The sequence below is a fragment of the Egretta garzetta genome, unplaced genomic scaffold (genome assembly GCF_000687185.1).
Source record: "Egretta garzetta isolate BGI_Z169 unplaced genomic scaffold, ASM68718v1 scaffold12, whole genome shotgun sequence".
NCBI classification, from domain to species: Eukaryota; Metazoa; Chordata; class Aves; order Pelecaniformes; family Ardeidae; genus Egretta; species Egretta garzetta.
Genome location: NW_009258795.1, coordinates 205,584 through 222,055, shown reverse-complemented (window position 1 = coordinate 222,055; position 16,472 = coordinate 205,584).

Below are 16,472 nucleotides of genomic sequence, written 5' to 3'. Positions count from 1 at the left end.
AAACTTTGTCCATGCTGCTAGAAAACCCGTGTATTTCAGTCATCAGACAAAATGTGTAAGGACAGAGAGAACACGAGTGATCAGAAAGTGTTGGTACATGCAGGCCAGCCTAAAGGGAAGGGGTCCGCACACAACATGCCCCTTGTCCCAGGCCTGCTTCTGCTTCTGATGTAACTGTTTATACCACCTTCGAAAGATCTCTAACTCCAGAAAAAAAATCAGTCAAGTATTAATTACAGTGTAATGTCCTCCACTGAGGGTATCAGGATGTCATAAACAGAAACCTACATTTATGTTACTGAGCTTTTAAATATTATTTTTATTTCACTGGTAGGAAGCTGAAACATGTGGGTGTACAGGATTTTTTTTTTGTCACAAACAAATTCAGTTTAAAAAACCAGTTTGCAATCTCTTCAGATGTTAGGTCATGCTTAATGTTGACTCTACTTAAAAATACATCTTCTTAAGGATACGTTTTTTGCTTTCATCTCTTTGTATCTCCCAGCTCCTGCACCTTAGAACATCTTTTTTGGGGAAGGAGGGTGGTTGAATGCTGTGTGTGGAGAGCAAAGCAGTTCTTTGTAAACATTTGCCATTGCTTCTTATGTGGATGAATACATAATGCTTCCAAGTACACAAATCACATTTTAGATTTAGATCTCATTTACATAATACATAAGAATGCAGAAAATGTCCCAGAGGGCAAGTAAACACTTTGAGCATAAAATGGAAAGAAATTTTGAGAACAGTTTCCTTGTTGGTTTCTTTAGCGTGTTTTAAAACCAAAGACATGGTTATTGCAGAAAACAATGTTGTTCTCAATCTATCCACGTGTAAAGGTTGCTTTGGATGGGAGTAGTGTCTGGCCCCACTGTTGCTCGTCCCGCGGCAGGAACATCCCTTGCACAGGTGAGTTGCAGGGTTGCAGTTCCCCGTGACACGCGCTTGGTTATCTGCACAAAAACAGCCATGTAGCTGCAAACACAAAAAAAATTGTTTGCCTGAAGTTTCCAAGTCCTGTGTTAAACAACAGGACCTCAACTCCTGCTCTATTAAGCCGGGAACATTATTTGATGTTTGTTGGAGAAGGCCACTTTGCATTTTTGATTATTTTCTATGACTGTGACTGTATTAACATTTGCGTTACAAACACAATTTCCGGCACTTGAAACCATGACAGAGCTATCTCGTGGTTGCAATACCTCGACAGTCGTTTTGTCAGCTGGAGAGTGATGGAAACCAGAAGAAAGAACACGTTAAGATTAAATTCTCAAGCAAGTAGTGACAAACTCCTTGTCCTTGAAGCTTATATAAATAACTTTCCTGTGTTTTTTTAACCTGTTCCCCCCTCTCCCCAGCCACCCCAGCAGCGAGGCATGTCACTCTGATGGTTCACATCCATCTCCTTTTATTGATGTCCACTTTGGTATCTGCACAGGTCATCAATTTTGCTGCCTCTCCGGCAGCCGCTGGGAACGGCGGGGCAGCCTTGCAGGACTTGGCGTGCGGGGGGAGGCTCGGCTCGCCGCCGGACTCGCGGTTCCAGTCGGATGCTGGTACCGGGGTCTCATAAATCTTGTAGGTGACCCAGGTGAACTCTGAGGCTCAGAGCTCACTGAAAACTGATCAGGCCTCTGTTTAGTTTAACAGGCCCTTTTCAGTGACAAGTGAAGGGTTCAACAAATGCACAAACCAGATATATATTAGTTGAAAAACTAATGGCTTTTAAAAGAATGTTTGACAATTGTTTAGGGCTGTCTGTAGATCCATTATACTGATAAACGACCAACTTGGTCTACGCCAAACTGGAGATGGCCAGCGAGAAAGCAACCTTGGTTTTTATTTTTTTTTTCTTCTCTGCTCCCCTGCACACTCCCCGTCTCTTTGGTGGCTTCATAAGAGCCACATGTGCTGTGGTGGTCAGGAAGACTTAAAGAAGGCAGAAAAGGGTACCTGTGCAGCTTATATTTAACCTTGCAATCAAACTGGAATTAAGCAAGACTGCAGATGCCCTCGGTGACCTGCTATTGACCGCCTGAACTTCTAAGTTAGGGTCAGTTGGGGCCCAGAATAGGAGGTCAAAAGCTGGTCAGTGCTCTTCAGCTCCAGCACGTTGAATAGAGAGACTTTATTGCTGTGATTTATGCAATTTGCACAGACAGGTTAAGGAGACCTTAAAACATGCCACAGTGCTCACTTACACTGGGTACACCATCCACTTGGAAAATAAATTCCGATTGTCCATATGAAATCTCTTGTGGATACGCCTTGAAGTATTTTACCCTCTGTACTCTAAAGATTCATTCCCACACTCGACCCCTGAACGTGACAAGGTTAGTGTTTCCAGATTTATTTAAACAATACGAACACACCAAACGAAACACTTTACAAAGCTGATTAATTGCAAAGGCAGAATAACAATCAGTAATGAATTATTTTTGGGGGGGGGGAACAGCTAAACTTGTAGAAAAGTTAAGCTCTTAAATCAGTTCCAGTGGCAATTTGAACACAGCAAAGACTAATTTTTAACCAATCCACACATATCAAAGTTTGGTGTTTCCTTCTCAGTTTTTATATATCTCCTTTTATGTACCAGAAATTCTGAAGTTGATGGGAAACTGTTAGACCAATTATAAAGAAGAACTAAAAAAAAATTAAGAGCTCTTATCCCTTTGTAATCAAAAGGGGTTTTTTGCTGGTGAAGCTTAATATGGACTAAATTAATCTTAGCTTCCCCACCCAAACCAGTTTCAATGTCTGTGCTACCTGGTGCTCAAGCTCTAGGCCTTTCTAGAGCAGAAATGCCGGTTGTGATGCTGATTTCCTGACAGACTCGCTGCCGACCCCCAGACTTGTTTTCACTTGTGATCAAAGCAAGAAATTGAACCCTGGTCATCGAAGGTGAAAGGGTAGGGCATTTTTAGTCTTTTAGTGCTACCTCTTCTTTGTTGTAGTAGTTCACAGTTCTTTGGTGTGTGTTGCTGTAAAGCTTATATTATCCTGATTTAATATGTCTAATTTAACAAGATATTAGTCCATAATAGGATATAATTACATCTGACATAATGAAGGGGAAGAAAATGTAAAATTTGCCAAGCTCTACTGAAAAAATTGTTTTAGTAAATGTGTAGCTACTCATTTTCATAAGTATTTTAAGGATGCAATTTTAATAAGCATAGTCTATGCCCTAAGTTACATTTACATTAAACACAAGAATGGCTGAGCATGAACTGCTTGAATCTGTCCAGGTAAGTGTACCATTGTTAAATGTATTTATAACCAGATATGGAACAGAGCAGCCCTGGCGGTTAAATAATAATTTGTTTTTAAAATAACTTATACATATTATTTAAAGTGATAGACTACTCTGTCATAAGCATAATGCATATTTTTAAGGCTGCCAAAACGTGTATTTGTCTGAAAGCCTGGAACAGATCCAAAAGATACTTCTCAAGTCAATAACATGCATCGCAACCTCCTATAGAAGTATCTTTCTCTTGTAACGAAATACAAGAGGAGCTATCAGCTCCTTACTTATTTCTTTTAAGTTGGAGATTAAGGTACACAGTGCCGACCACTGGTTTACACGTAAAAGGGTCTGCAAACAAGTAACGGGGGTAGAATATGATCTCTCACCAATCTGCAGAGCTAGCGCTGACAGCTGTGGTCTTGTTTTAGCCTGCTGTGTGTGCTTACTTAAAAGCAAGGCAGGAAGTCTTCCCAAAGCACAGAAGAGTGTTATTTTTACCATAAGTTTCCATGGATCATGATAAATTTGTCTCAGACTAAAGAACAAAAGAAGTTGGCCATATGTATCATTATTGATCAATTGGCATTTTTAAGGGCACTGTCATGAGTCAACTGATGGTTTCATGCTTTGCTCTCCACTGTTTAAGGGCGAGTGATCGTTTACTTGGCTCCTGAACGGCTATAAACTACTACTAGATAGATACTGCGAATAAGGAGGTAGTAAGTGAGAGAGCTAACTTCCCATATCTTTGATTATATTGTACACTTGAACAATAATATAGTACGTAGTACAGAGAACAGTAATTCTGACTCTTCCTTTCTCTGTGAAAAGGAATCTTCCTTGCAGACTGCCTGTGCCCCCAAATTCCCACTGCTTTTTTCATGCTATTGTCAGCCTTCTGAGGTGGTCAGCTGCTAGAAGACTCCCTTGTCTGTGTCTCATGGTCCAAAGGTATGGCTGTTGGTTTATCGTTGTGGCTGTTCAGTGGTAAGTTTATCCCACTTCCCTAAAGAATCTGTGACAGAAACCTAAGAAAAAAGAAGATTTCCAAGCAGGTCTAAATTTGTTTAGTCATTTCTGCAAACTAAGAAAGGCTGAAACCCACTAGTATAAGAGCAAAAGATTTTTGGAGGTTCAGTTCAGGAAAAGCTTCAAAGATAATTTGAATCCTATCCAAGATTAATCTAAAACTTGAGCTAGATTTCTCACAGGAACACGCTCTTTCAGTGTATTTCTGAAGTTTGACTCCAGATAGAATTGCAAATACTGCAATAATGCTGGATAATTCTTTGCGCATTGATAGTTATGCAAAACAGTGCAATCCCAGAAGGAAAAACAAAACCTTCCCGGAACACTCCAAAATATTTTGTTTGTGATGGGTACAATACACAAGTTTCTTTCAACTTCATTTTATTTTCTAAGTATAAAAAATATTCTAGATCAGCATTGAGAATTGTGAGAAGAAAGAATCTTACAGATGTAAGAGGCAAACTTGGTCTGGAAATAGATCAAATTTAAGCAGCAGCATTTTTAGAATAATTCTCTATCTAAAAAACCAATATGATGCTGATGAAAGAGGAAGTACTGTTCATGCCAGCTGGTCACTTTTGGATCAATATACGTTTTAAATGAACAAAAAATGTTATGATGTGTAAAGTCACAATCCTAAACATAGACACAGCTTCAGTATAGGGAACCTGCTTCTAAAGAATTGGAAAGATTAATAGAGTCACAAGTTAGATATACATAATTTTCTGTACTTGTATTGCAGCAGCCTTTCCAGGGGCTGTTCATGAATTTTGATTCTCCTTATCACTGCCAATGCAAAAGCCTTTTGACTCTTACCATTTGTAGATCAGGAAAACCTCAGGCAGCCCTAAGGTTCAAGCTGGGAAGGGTCTGCCTTTAACGTACTGAGCTGAGTTTCGGTGCATCTAAGGTCTGAACTGGTGAAAAGGGAACAAAAAGTTGGAGAGATGTGTTACGATACTTATACATCTGTATGTAGAATAAAATAAAAATGGTTACCAACTGACGGGATTTGGTCCAAATGGCAAGTTTCAGCCCAAGAACAGATCAAGACTGAGCCTGCATATGGATGAAGCAGGTCCAAAGTGAAGGTTAATCTGATTATTAATAACACAGCGTTACGCTGCATCATAGAAATGTAGCACATCTTTCATCTTTCTGTGAGAAAAGGGCAAGATCAAAAGGATTTTGGTGCTTAATGTTCACCCAAGTGCAACATTTCGATACCGAGTACCAGGAGCCTAACCCTAAAAACCAAAACAGTACATGAAATTCCCTTTTTGGATTTATCTGCATACTCTGCAAAGAAACCCCAAACTTGACTTACACTGACATGTTTTCTCACATTTGACATCAGAATATAAAGGCAGACTGTTATGTATTTTCCTTATGCTTTCTTATACTTTCTTTGAAAAGCAGATTCTCAGCCTGCAAATTCCTAAGCAGTTTGGACTTCTGGGTGTTTAGCACTCTGTACACATTAAGAAAAAAAAGCTTAGCGTTTTCAGTCAATTTTATGATCACATTACTCATTCTGGCATTCAAATAGAGTCAGCTTTCCTGTTCTTTACCAAGAAACTTGGAAACTGACTTATTCTTCATTATCTTACACAGTGAAGACTATTTATTGTATTTGATTCCCTATATTAATATCTTAAATGTTTCATTACCATGCCAGGATTAGAGAGTTACTCATACTGATGAGCACAGAGGAATCCTAAAACTCTGGCAATGTGAAACATGTTCTTGAGTGGCTTCTATAGGAGGATGCTCTAAATAACTAGATTTGTAGCTAGGCTTTACATTTTAATGTGAAAGCAGGTGGCTTCTTAGTTTTATCTTCTGGGAATACACTGCGGGACAGACAAACATTGACTTTTGGCTTTGTGACTTGCAGAGAAAGTCATCTCATGGACCTCATACAGGGTGGCTTTACCTTCCCGTAAATTAAAAAAATCTATAAACTCAAACTCAGGTGTTTAGCTTATTTTCATGAGGCTAATTGTAACTTGTGTTCAAAAGAGCCTCATGAGAAGTCAGGTTAGAAACAAAAATACTATCTGCTTTTAAGCAGAGCATGAAACCCCGTCTAAGGTCAAAACAGAGGTCATAAAGAGGATAATATGGGTTTAGCATGCAGTGCAGCTGCTGTATGCTGTATTTAGCCTGTGAATAAAAAAGGAGCTTTTGTTTCCACTACTGTTACTCCCTGCATCTTTCCAAGTAATTTCTTCCCTCTGCTAACAGTTAACTTTAACGTGTATATATGTGGCAGCCAGCTACTTACTTTAAAATGTCTGATTTTAGAAACGAAGCGAACAGTCATGATGCAAGTTTAACAGGCTGAATCTCTCTTGAAAAAATGTGCTTATGAAGGCACATGCTCTTACAGTGGCAAAATAATTTTTTTTGTGGCATAAATCAGTGACTCCCATCGTGTGGTGGGATGGCATTATATTCTGGTATAGAGGAGGAATCAACAACAGACCAAGTTCTAACTTACTTATCTTAGGACAGAGGCTCTAAGGAAAAAAGCATGGTTTGCAAGGAGCTAAACTGAGAAGAAGTCAAATATATAACCCCTCCTCAGTGCTATATCCTTCTCCAACTCCACAGCAAACAACCGGAGAACAAGGCAGTCAAGGTTTTTTTGCAATGAACACCGGGAAAAAGTTGGAAAATGCACATTCCAGAGATGAATGGGGAGGACTGCACAGATTTAATCCACTAAACAGAACCATGGAAAAAATCTAATTCCATTATTCAGAGGCTGCTGAGTGTATTTTACCTTAGGGAAATGTACTTCTACTAATTTTCAGTAACTCTACAGTCCATTTCAACCTCTATGCTTGAAAATTAGCAGCACGTTAACAGGACTATTGCCTGTACTTGTGGAACTGTCTGTTTAGAATTAGGCCATTAAATATTGATGGAGATAATTGTTCCTGCACTTGAACAGCAGAAGGATAGAACTGAAAGTAGTTTAACTGGCATTTGCATTTATGCTTGGTAAACAGAGCTGGGTTTGAAAGCACTGAACATCCAGTATTGCCTTCTGCACAGTTCACATTCCAAAGCATCACTGATCACAAAGATCAGTTTGATAAAATGTAGTAGCAAAGGTTAAATCAAACCATTTCAGCAGTAATTTATCACATCTAAATAAATAAATGCAATGGCCATACATAATAAAATACGTCTAATTGTCCTTTGGTAATTATATTTTCTTTTTTGAAGGCTCATCAGTCACAATTTCTCATGATTCCAATATTAAGTGTCACCTTTTGTACGCATATACTTTTCAAATTGCGTTTAACTTGAACAGCAAGATTTTCAAAGCCAGCTATGCACTGGGGAAGAGCTGGCTTTTCATTTCTTATATGTTTTCCATTAATTTTACTTTTTAACCTTTGTTCCTGAATCAGAGAGTCTGTGAATTGCTCTGTGTGATATACATCACCCAGGAGGAAATAGTTTGCTCACACCCAGTTTTCTACTTCATTAGGTAAGACAATTTATCACGCAACTGGTTGATCAGTTAAGGAGGACCTTATCCTATGATCATATAGCCCCCTGCATCATTTTAGTCAGAGTCACTCTAAATAAATGCAATATGAGCTCTTCGCAAACATGATGCAGCCAAGATGCATCAAGGTGAAACGGCTGACAGTGCAGCTCAAGAAGACCATTTAAGCAAAGCATACAGCACACCTTGAGGGAAGGCTGTCCTCATGGGGCAACGTTCAAGGTACATTAAAGAAATGAAGGGAATGGACCCGTTCTCTGCAAGTGGCTGTATTCCTGACGTTCTCCGTGACTTGTATAGGTGAGTGATGCATAAAAAACCATTCAATTCAATAATGTGAATTACCTCTGGCTTGATAAATGACTGCTAAACATTGTGTGCTTCTCTCTATGGGAACTACACTTACTTGAATGCGAACAAAGTGTCTGGAAGTTATATCAAATTAAAAAACGTGCTGCGGCTGTTAACGAAGGGCCTCCTGCACTGGCTCTGAATATGATGCCCATATATCAAAGACCTCTGACATTGCCTGCCACTCGATCTGGACACAGGAAATATGGGATTCCAGGCAGATGAGAACTGAAACTGAAGCTCCAAAAACTTTCCTTGTGCAAGTGATTAGGCGCAGCTGTTTCGCTTCACATTTCGGAGCACTTGAACTCTGCAATCTGCCACATTTTTACAGGGCTGCATGTGCAGAGGGTAAAAAAAGGTACCATGCCCTGGCTAGACAGCAGATGTGGGGATAAAGAAATGTCTCCATTAAGAGAAAAAATAAATGAAAAAAAAAATTGAAAAAAAGCACCAATTGGGAGGCAAGAGGAAGGTATTAAAGAGAGGTTATCGGAATAAGCAGAGGAAATGAATCTGTTTTCCCATATAAAAGGGGTTAATTCTGCAAAGATTTTCCAGAAATACTACAAGAACAACACAGTCACTCTTTGAAAACGTCTTTGCTCTTCTAAATCTCCCCAAAGGTGTAAAGTTTTTAGGTACAAAGACTAGGGAGTCTGGAAACCCAAATACCACCTTTACATTTGCCCATTTTGTATAATAAAACAGCTTGCTCAGCATTATTTCAGGATGAAGTCTCCTGGAGCTCAGATCAACAATATGTAAATACTCGGCTACAGAGGAGAAATAATATGAAAAAGCCAAGCCCAACATTGTAACAAACTCTCCTGGTGCTCTTAATTTTCCTCACTCCAGGTCTGTACTGCAATAGGACCAGAAAATGATGAGGATTTGCTCAAAGACGTCTCTTCTGTAAATTGATGAAACCTTTTTGTTCTAGAGCTTTGGTCAAATAGGTATTTAAAGTCTGATCCTACTGCACAGAAGCCTATGGGACACTTTCCCACTGGCTCAAATAAGAATAGGATCGGTGCTTTCAGTGCCAACTTCTTATTGAAACTACAGGAGAACTGACGGCAGTACAGCTTTTTAACACATTTATTAAATGAGGAGGTAACTGGTACGTTCAGTGAAGGAATATAGTAATTCAACATAAAAACAGTCTGAAATACAGGAGGGAAAAAACATACACTTGGAAACATACATATAAGAGGAAGTTGTATGAAAGATTTAAAGAAATGTTTACTGTCTCTACTCTTGACTAGCTGAGAGCTTTATTTAGCGACTAAAACCCCTTTGGGTTCTTTCTGTGGACTCTTTATGACTTAAAGGTGCTTGAGTAGAGGTGCTTCTCTGATCACTGTGTGATACAAATAAAACTTTATGGGACAATTAGAGTGTCCTGAGCAAGGAATGTTTCACAATGCAGAAGCTCCTGACTGTTGGGCCAGCAAGCTATCAGAGAAATGGTCAGTCTTCAATAAAGGGGGTGAATCCCTTCCATCACAAGAGCTGCAGAGTGTCATCAAGGAGAATTTGTTTTAATAAGCTTCCCATTTTCAGAAAAGCCTTGCCAGGAATTAAAACCTGGAGGTTTAATCTTCACTGCTGCAAGGGTGTGGGACTTTTTTCCACCCTTGGGGATAAGGTACCATCTATCCCTGTGTGTAATAACAACAGACACACTCTTGTTTTACCTGAAGTAGGAGTTGTGTGGGAGAGGACAGGTTCACCTGCCGTGGTTTAAAAGCTGTGATTTCTGAGCCCTCCTTCCACTCCCACCTCTTACTCAGTGAAGACAAAGCCCTAAGGGTTTCCTACACTACAAGGTAAAGCTGATATCTCTTATACTTCCTAATTACACAAAGTCAAGTGTTTTCTCATGCCCTGATTACAACAAAGTTTCAAAACTGGTTAAAACGCACTGCTGGTGGCAAGGGAAAAACGATAAGCGTGAAGCTGGGTCAGGGGTGAGGTGACTAAAGTTCTCGCCTTGTGAAGAAAACCCAAGGTTTTATCTCACTTCTCATCATTTTGGGGGCTTGTCTGGGAGGAAGCCATTCTAAGAAACTTTGTCATACTTGATAACTTTCTTGAAACCCTATGTGCTGGCATAAAATTAGAGCAACACCTCCCCTGCTAAAAAATAAATTGTAATCATGACAGACTCAAAAATAACCTGAAATCATGACCCAAGAAGACAAAAAGAAAGCATTGGACATTGTTTGGTTTTCCCCCAAGTGATTCCCTTGGCTTCAAAACAAACTTGATTTGAAGGGATGTGTGTGTGTGTGTATGTGTGAAAGAATAGGGAGGAAGAGGAAGAGGAAGAGGAAGAGGAAGAGGAAGAGGAAGAGGAAGAGGAAGAGGAAGAGGGAGAAGTCAGCAGGTAGGACAGAGCAACATAAGCTTAGTGATAAGGGAAATTGGGTTGTAGGCCAAAAGAACAGCTGTACAGAAATGAGGTCTTGTAAAATCTGATTCTGTAAAGTCAGATATAGGAGTAACTCTGTGCTCCATTGAGAAGGAAAGCTGAGAAAGTGAACATTCAAACTATCCAGAATTGGCAAGAAAAATTAAATTCAGAGTAAGGCACCTTCATTAAATAAAATGGTACCCTAAAACTGGTAAGCCATTTCAGCAGTTTCATGTTGCATTGAAATTTCTCAGACAGGGTAAGGAGAAGAAATTGCCTTTCTATGAGATACATGATGGGAGACGAAAGAGATGATATACTGACAGCACCAAGTCAAAGACGGCATTGGAAGGAGGTGAAAAATGGTGAAACCTGAACAGCTGGTGGAGCGTAAGAAAAAGAAACACAAGGAGGAAGATTTCAATACAAGGATGACAACCAAGAGGCTTGAAATGGAAACTCTGACAGTCATTGAGAAACACACAACAAATACAGAAAACATGTGGGTGGCTGTAGAGACCTCTGCTCATGTGACACTGTGAAAGTCTGAGGTAGCTCCAAGTCAATTTTCTGAAAGTCTTTGAGGAATGGGAGCTTCTCCACAGCACTGCACATGGCTTTCCTGGAAAGGCACTGTAGATCTTTGACTCATAGCTCAAAAAATATATGAATAGGACAGGAATATGGCAAAGGCTCACAGAATATTTGGAAGAGCACAAAGAGCTCATCTCTGCTGATGTTCATCTTCTCACACACTTTGTGGAATTAGCCATGACCTGAAGTCTGGAGGGGAGAATCTCTTGGGCAGATATGGAGGATAGTTACGTCCAGAAAGAGTGAAAAAGGGGAACCCTTTAAATAGAATAACAGAAGACTGTGGAAGCTGTAAAAGAAGTCTGCTCATGGATGAAAGTGAGAAGGCAGTAAGGAGGCATATGAATCATGGATGTGAAGTGTTCAGCATCCTGGTGTAGGACGCTCTAAAATGGTGACTCAGGCCCAAGCAGAGCCTCAAAAAGAGGAGAAGGTTGTCAGCTCCCTAGGGCTTGTTTAATTTCAGGATTTGTTGTAAAATATCACACTGAAGTTTGCTTTCCCACGGAAGGTCTGCAAATCTCAGTGTTGATCGGGAACAGTCATTTTAACACTTCTGCCTCCTATAATTCAACAGAAAATTGGAGATCCATGAAGACAGACAAAGAGCAGAAGAGTGTGTAAGCCAGAAGCAAATGCCCATTTTCTCCAAAACTCTCATATTCATCTTTCTTTTATTACAACATCTCCCTTTCCTTTCTCTGTTCCGTGTTCCTTCTTTTTGTGTCCTTCCTTTCTCAGCTGCTTCTTCCCCCTTTCTAATGTTTCTTTTTCTTGTCCTAATGAAACTGCTTTCTTTCCCCCATTTCTATAAATTTCCCACTATTTTGTTCTACATGAATACAAACACACCTTTCAACTTTGCTCTTCTCTACCTTCCCTAGCTCGCCTCTATTGCACTTTCTTCATTTCTTTTTTATTTTCTTTGCTTTTTCACTGCATTCTCCATGCCAGAACTTCAGCAAAAGATCAAAAAGAAAAACCCAGCAACACAAATTAGAGATTTGATGGCAGCCAAGTGTAACTAAACAAAAATGCTTTTGCATTAGCCACAGTTACTAACAGTGTTTAATAGTTGGCGATGTGTAGTTTTTACTAGGTGAACAAGAGGTTGGAAAACATAAGTGGGCATAGCAGGCAGCACAGTAAAAATTGCATTTCCTCATACAAGCTTGTCCAAAGCAGCACACTTTTGTGGGCATTTTCTTTTCATTCTTTAATATTAAGTGAAAGCTTAAAACATACTTATTGTAAAATGGCTTGAGACATAACTTACTTAAATTTGTATTCTCCCCCCCTCTGCAAGAATATAATCTCGTTTCACCTTCTGTCACTAAAAGGTGGAAGTGAGAATGACATTTACTGATTAGAGAATTAGTACTATTCCACACAGCTTGTTTTAAAGGATGCAATCACCCAGATGTTGCTGCTGTCAGTAGAACTGCAATACTGTGCATGTTCACACTTCAGTATGCATTAAAAGCATAGTTTATAAATGTATGAGATGCATAACGCTATGCCTGTATGGAAATATTATTCTAACATACCTTAATTGTATTCAATAATCACATTTTATAACCTTTTAATTGACTAGTATTTAGTGTTTGGCAATTAAATGATTGTAACCAACCATCCATTGAAGTTAATTATCTGTAGATTGTGCTGGTCACCTCAAGTATTTCTTTAACTATGTTCAGGACATGGCATTTTTCCAATTTCTTAATGGGCTACACTTAGAAAAGGAACTACAGCAAACCTGTTATCTGAGGCATGTGTATTACAGAAGAATAACTCATATAATGGCAATCTTGTTAGAGGCTGTTATGAACAACATACACCATGGGCCATATCTTAAGCTGTCAGTGTAGTTACTCTGATTTACACCAGCTGAGAATAGGACACACGTATGATTGCAAGGAATGGAAACTCCTTGAGACGCATCAAATCTTTCAAGATAAAGAATGTCCGTATAAAGCATAGCTGAGTTAAAACCCAATGTTTCTGAGAACAGTGGAATAAGGTAAGAATAACTACACTGCAGATAGCGCTAGTTCCCCTGTGTTTATCTCCGTGTAGGACTCAATTTGGTCCTGTACAGAAGGACCAGTTGTGAGGTCTTGAAAGCATTCCAATAGTGCAAAAATAACGTTTGGAATTGAGAAAAACAATCACGTGAATCGCTTGTGTCAAGTAACATTCTCTGTGTTCAAAAAATGTAATAGAAAAATAACATGGTGAAATTAACTCCTGAAATGTTCTCCCATCTAGATTTAACTACTTTTCTCTGTTAGGCCAGCACGGCTTACAAACATTAGCTCTTGGACAATGTGTTGTATGTGCCATTCACAGAAACAGAAGGATAATAGAAATTGAGTCTACAAGTTTTGCAAGGTGAACAGGGGAGAAAGTACTCTGATTTCATACACCAGAGCTGGCCATGTTCCAGGTGTTGATCTGTAAATGGTTTTGGACCAGGAGATGGGCAATCCATAGAAGATTCAGGTTTTGCATCTCTTAACAATACCAAACTTTTGATACGGGTACTGCAGGCACAAACTGTTTATTCCGAATGCATAGATACAGTTGAAGCTTCAGCTAAAAAAATGAAGAACTTTCTATGTTGCTTCAGGCCTTTTCCGTGGAATGAAGATCTCTACAATGACAATGTCAAGCTTTCACTCATTAGTTCGAATTAGTATTGCAATCTGCAAATCCAAACAATGGCAAGGACGTTGAAACACATCCTTCGACAGAGCAGTTGCAACGGATCAGTGCAAACAACAGCCACAGAAGTGGGATTTTTATTTGTGATTTTTAAGAACTCAGGCTGAAAGCATCTCTTTGCTTTCACATTCTTCACTTGCATCACTTTCTTCTCTTGCAGGTCGATCTTGGACTAGATTTAGTCATGTGCGATCTCTTATGGTATGCTGCTTAGAAATTAATCTCATGATCTCTTAAATGGATCTCTGTAAGGTGTCTCCAGGAGCTTGCCCAAATGCGAGTTCTCTCCAGGTACCTCACCAAACAGGATCAAAGGTGACATGGGAACAGTTGCTTTACTTACGGGATGCTGACACAAAGATCCAGAGATGGACACAAGGCCCTATATTAGGTGGCCAGATGTACACTGATGCTTCTCCTTCTCCTTTTACTTGCATGTATGACACATTTTGAATATTAACCTCTCAACAGATAGCATACCAACAACAGTAACACCTGCTTTCTCATCAGCACAGAGGAAAAAAGGATCTCACCATGTCTTCTGCTGATCCCTGATCATTGGATTGGATCGCCACAACTGGCCCAGGTCAAGACCTTTCAGTGTGATCATCATGGAAACACCTTCTTAGGGTTCAGGAAAACTATCCTGAAAGATCAAAGAAAGGCAAAGTGCGTAATGTGTCCAGCTTTTCAAGGCTGGAGCATTTCTATGCATGGTTAAAACAGCTTTTTGGTACCAAGGAGCTATTGGTGTTGGTAACTGAGGCACGGGTAGAGACAGGTACTTCTAGAGTTGAGTTTTGTGTTTAGCTGTGCAGAGAGGTTTTCAGAATCATGGCAACCACAGCCTGGGCCAACCCCACTTTGGGACTATAAACGTGTTTTCCATGATTTCCTAACATCCTCATGCAAAAAGAATCTGTGGCAGTTATATTCAGTCTCCTGTCTCTGAAAAACCAAAATTAAAAATACATATACAAGGAATTTGCAAAGAATGTGTGTTTAAAGATTCTTTTTCCAGTAGTATTTTGTCTAGTCCTCCAATAGCAAACCTGAGGTGTACATGCTTATATGCACAGTGTTAAAATATTTTTAATAATTGCTAATGGATAGAGATAAGTTGTCTTGAATGGATTTTGTTGCTTTTTTACAAATCACATTGGTTTATTGTTTCAAATTATTTTGTTGTCTTGTGTTCGGAGGGTTTAAGAGAAAAACTGAAAAGAACAGATCTTGGGGGAAATTTTTGGTATTCCGGAAAGGGAAATCCTTTAATAAATATGGAAAAAAGGGAAGGAGACAGAAAGGATAATCTTCACTGGACTGATCTGGTCAAAAGGCAAGTCAAGAATGAAAACAAATATCTTTCTAACAAAGGAGTAAGAAGATCATTCATGGATCTTACTACAGTAATGAGTAGGGCTCCACTAACATTTCAAAACCTTATGAAGCAATTGTGGGGCACAAATTTTGATCAGGTTGTTCCTCATATTTTGGACACCAACTATGTAAAAATAAACATATATAGTCATGATATCTAAAGACCTGAAACAGGAAAGACATTGATTCCTTTCCCTCGGCCTAACATTGCACCTCTGTCAAGAGGCAGGAGAATCTGATGTCTTGAGTAGCAACTTATATACAGAAGAAAGAGCACTGCAGACCTAAGTGGTTCCTTAAGGCGAAGTTATCTTATAAAAAAGTCAGAATTTTTAGTTCTCAGACTGAATGCCAACAAATGGCACTTAACCAGAGACTCTCTTCAAGAGGGTCTCCATGTACACTTTTCTTTCTTACAAAGTCTATACAGTTCTTTTTTCAACAGGTCTCTGTACTTTTTAGCCATGAGGTCTAAGGCAAAAACTGCTCAAAGAATATGTAACCTTACATATCCCATCAATCTGTCTACCTCTCTTGCACACAAACATTTCAACAAATGCAAGCCAAGCTGAAAAAGCATCTGTGACTTAGACAAAAAAAGTTGTTTGACCTCTGCAATGCTTCTCATAATTTTTTGAGACTCACTACTGTATGAAATTGTGAATTTGTTTTTACAGAGTTTTATCTGTAGTCCTACTTACATATCTATGCCCTATCATTTATCAGAGTGAACCAATGTTAATAAAATAGTGGATCCATATGAAACTCTCTAAAAAATCCAGGGCCCCATCCCAGCGACAGAAGATTTTTTTCAAGAAAAAAAAAAAAAGAGTCCTGCATTCCAAACCTAAGAGTCATACACATAAATGACCACTTCAAAGTCATACTCATAAATGACCACCTTTCATTGCACAGCCAGCTCCTTTCTCTTACCTCTTCAGCTGTATGTATCTGCCATAGTACTGTTTTTGCCAGGTTTATGCCTTTGACTAATTGTAGCCTACCTGGAAACTGCCCAGATAAATGAGACCTGATGATACCTGCCCAGCTCAAACCAGCTACATTAACTGGGTATAAACTGGGTTTAGGTACCATAGGTCTAGCTACAAGGTGGCTCATTTAATCATAGGAAGAGGTAGGAAGAGGTAATCATGACGAACAGGATGATGAACTAATAAATTCTTCAAAATACGTGTTTC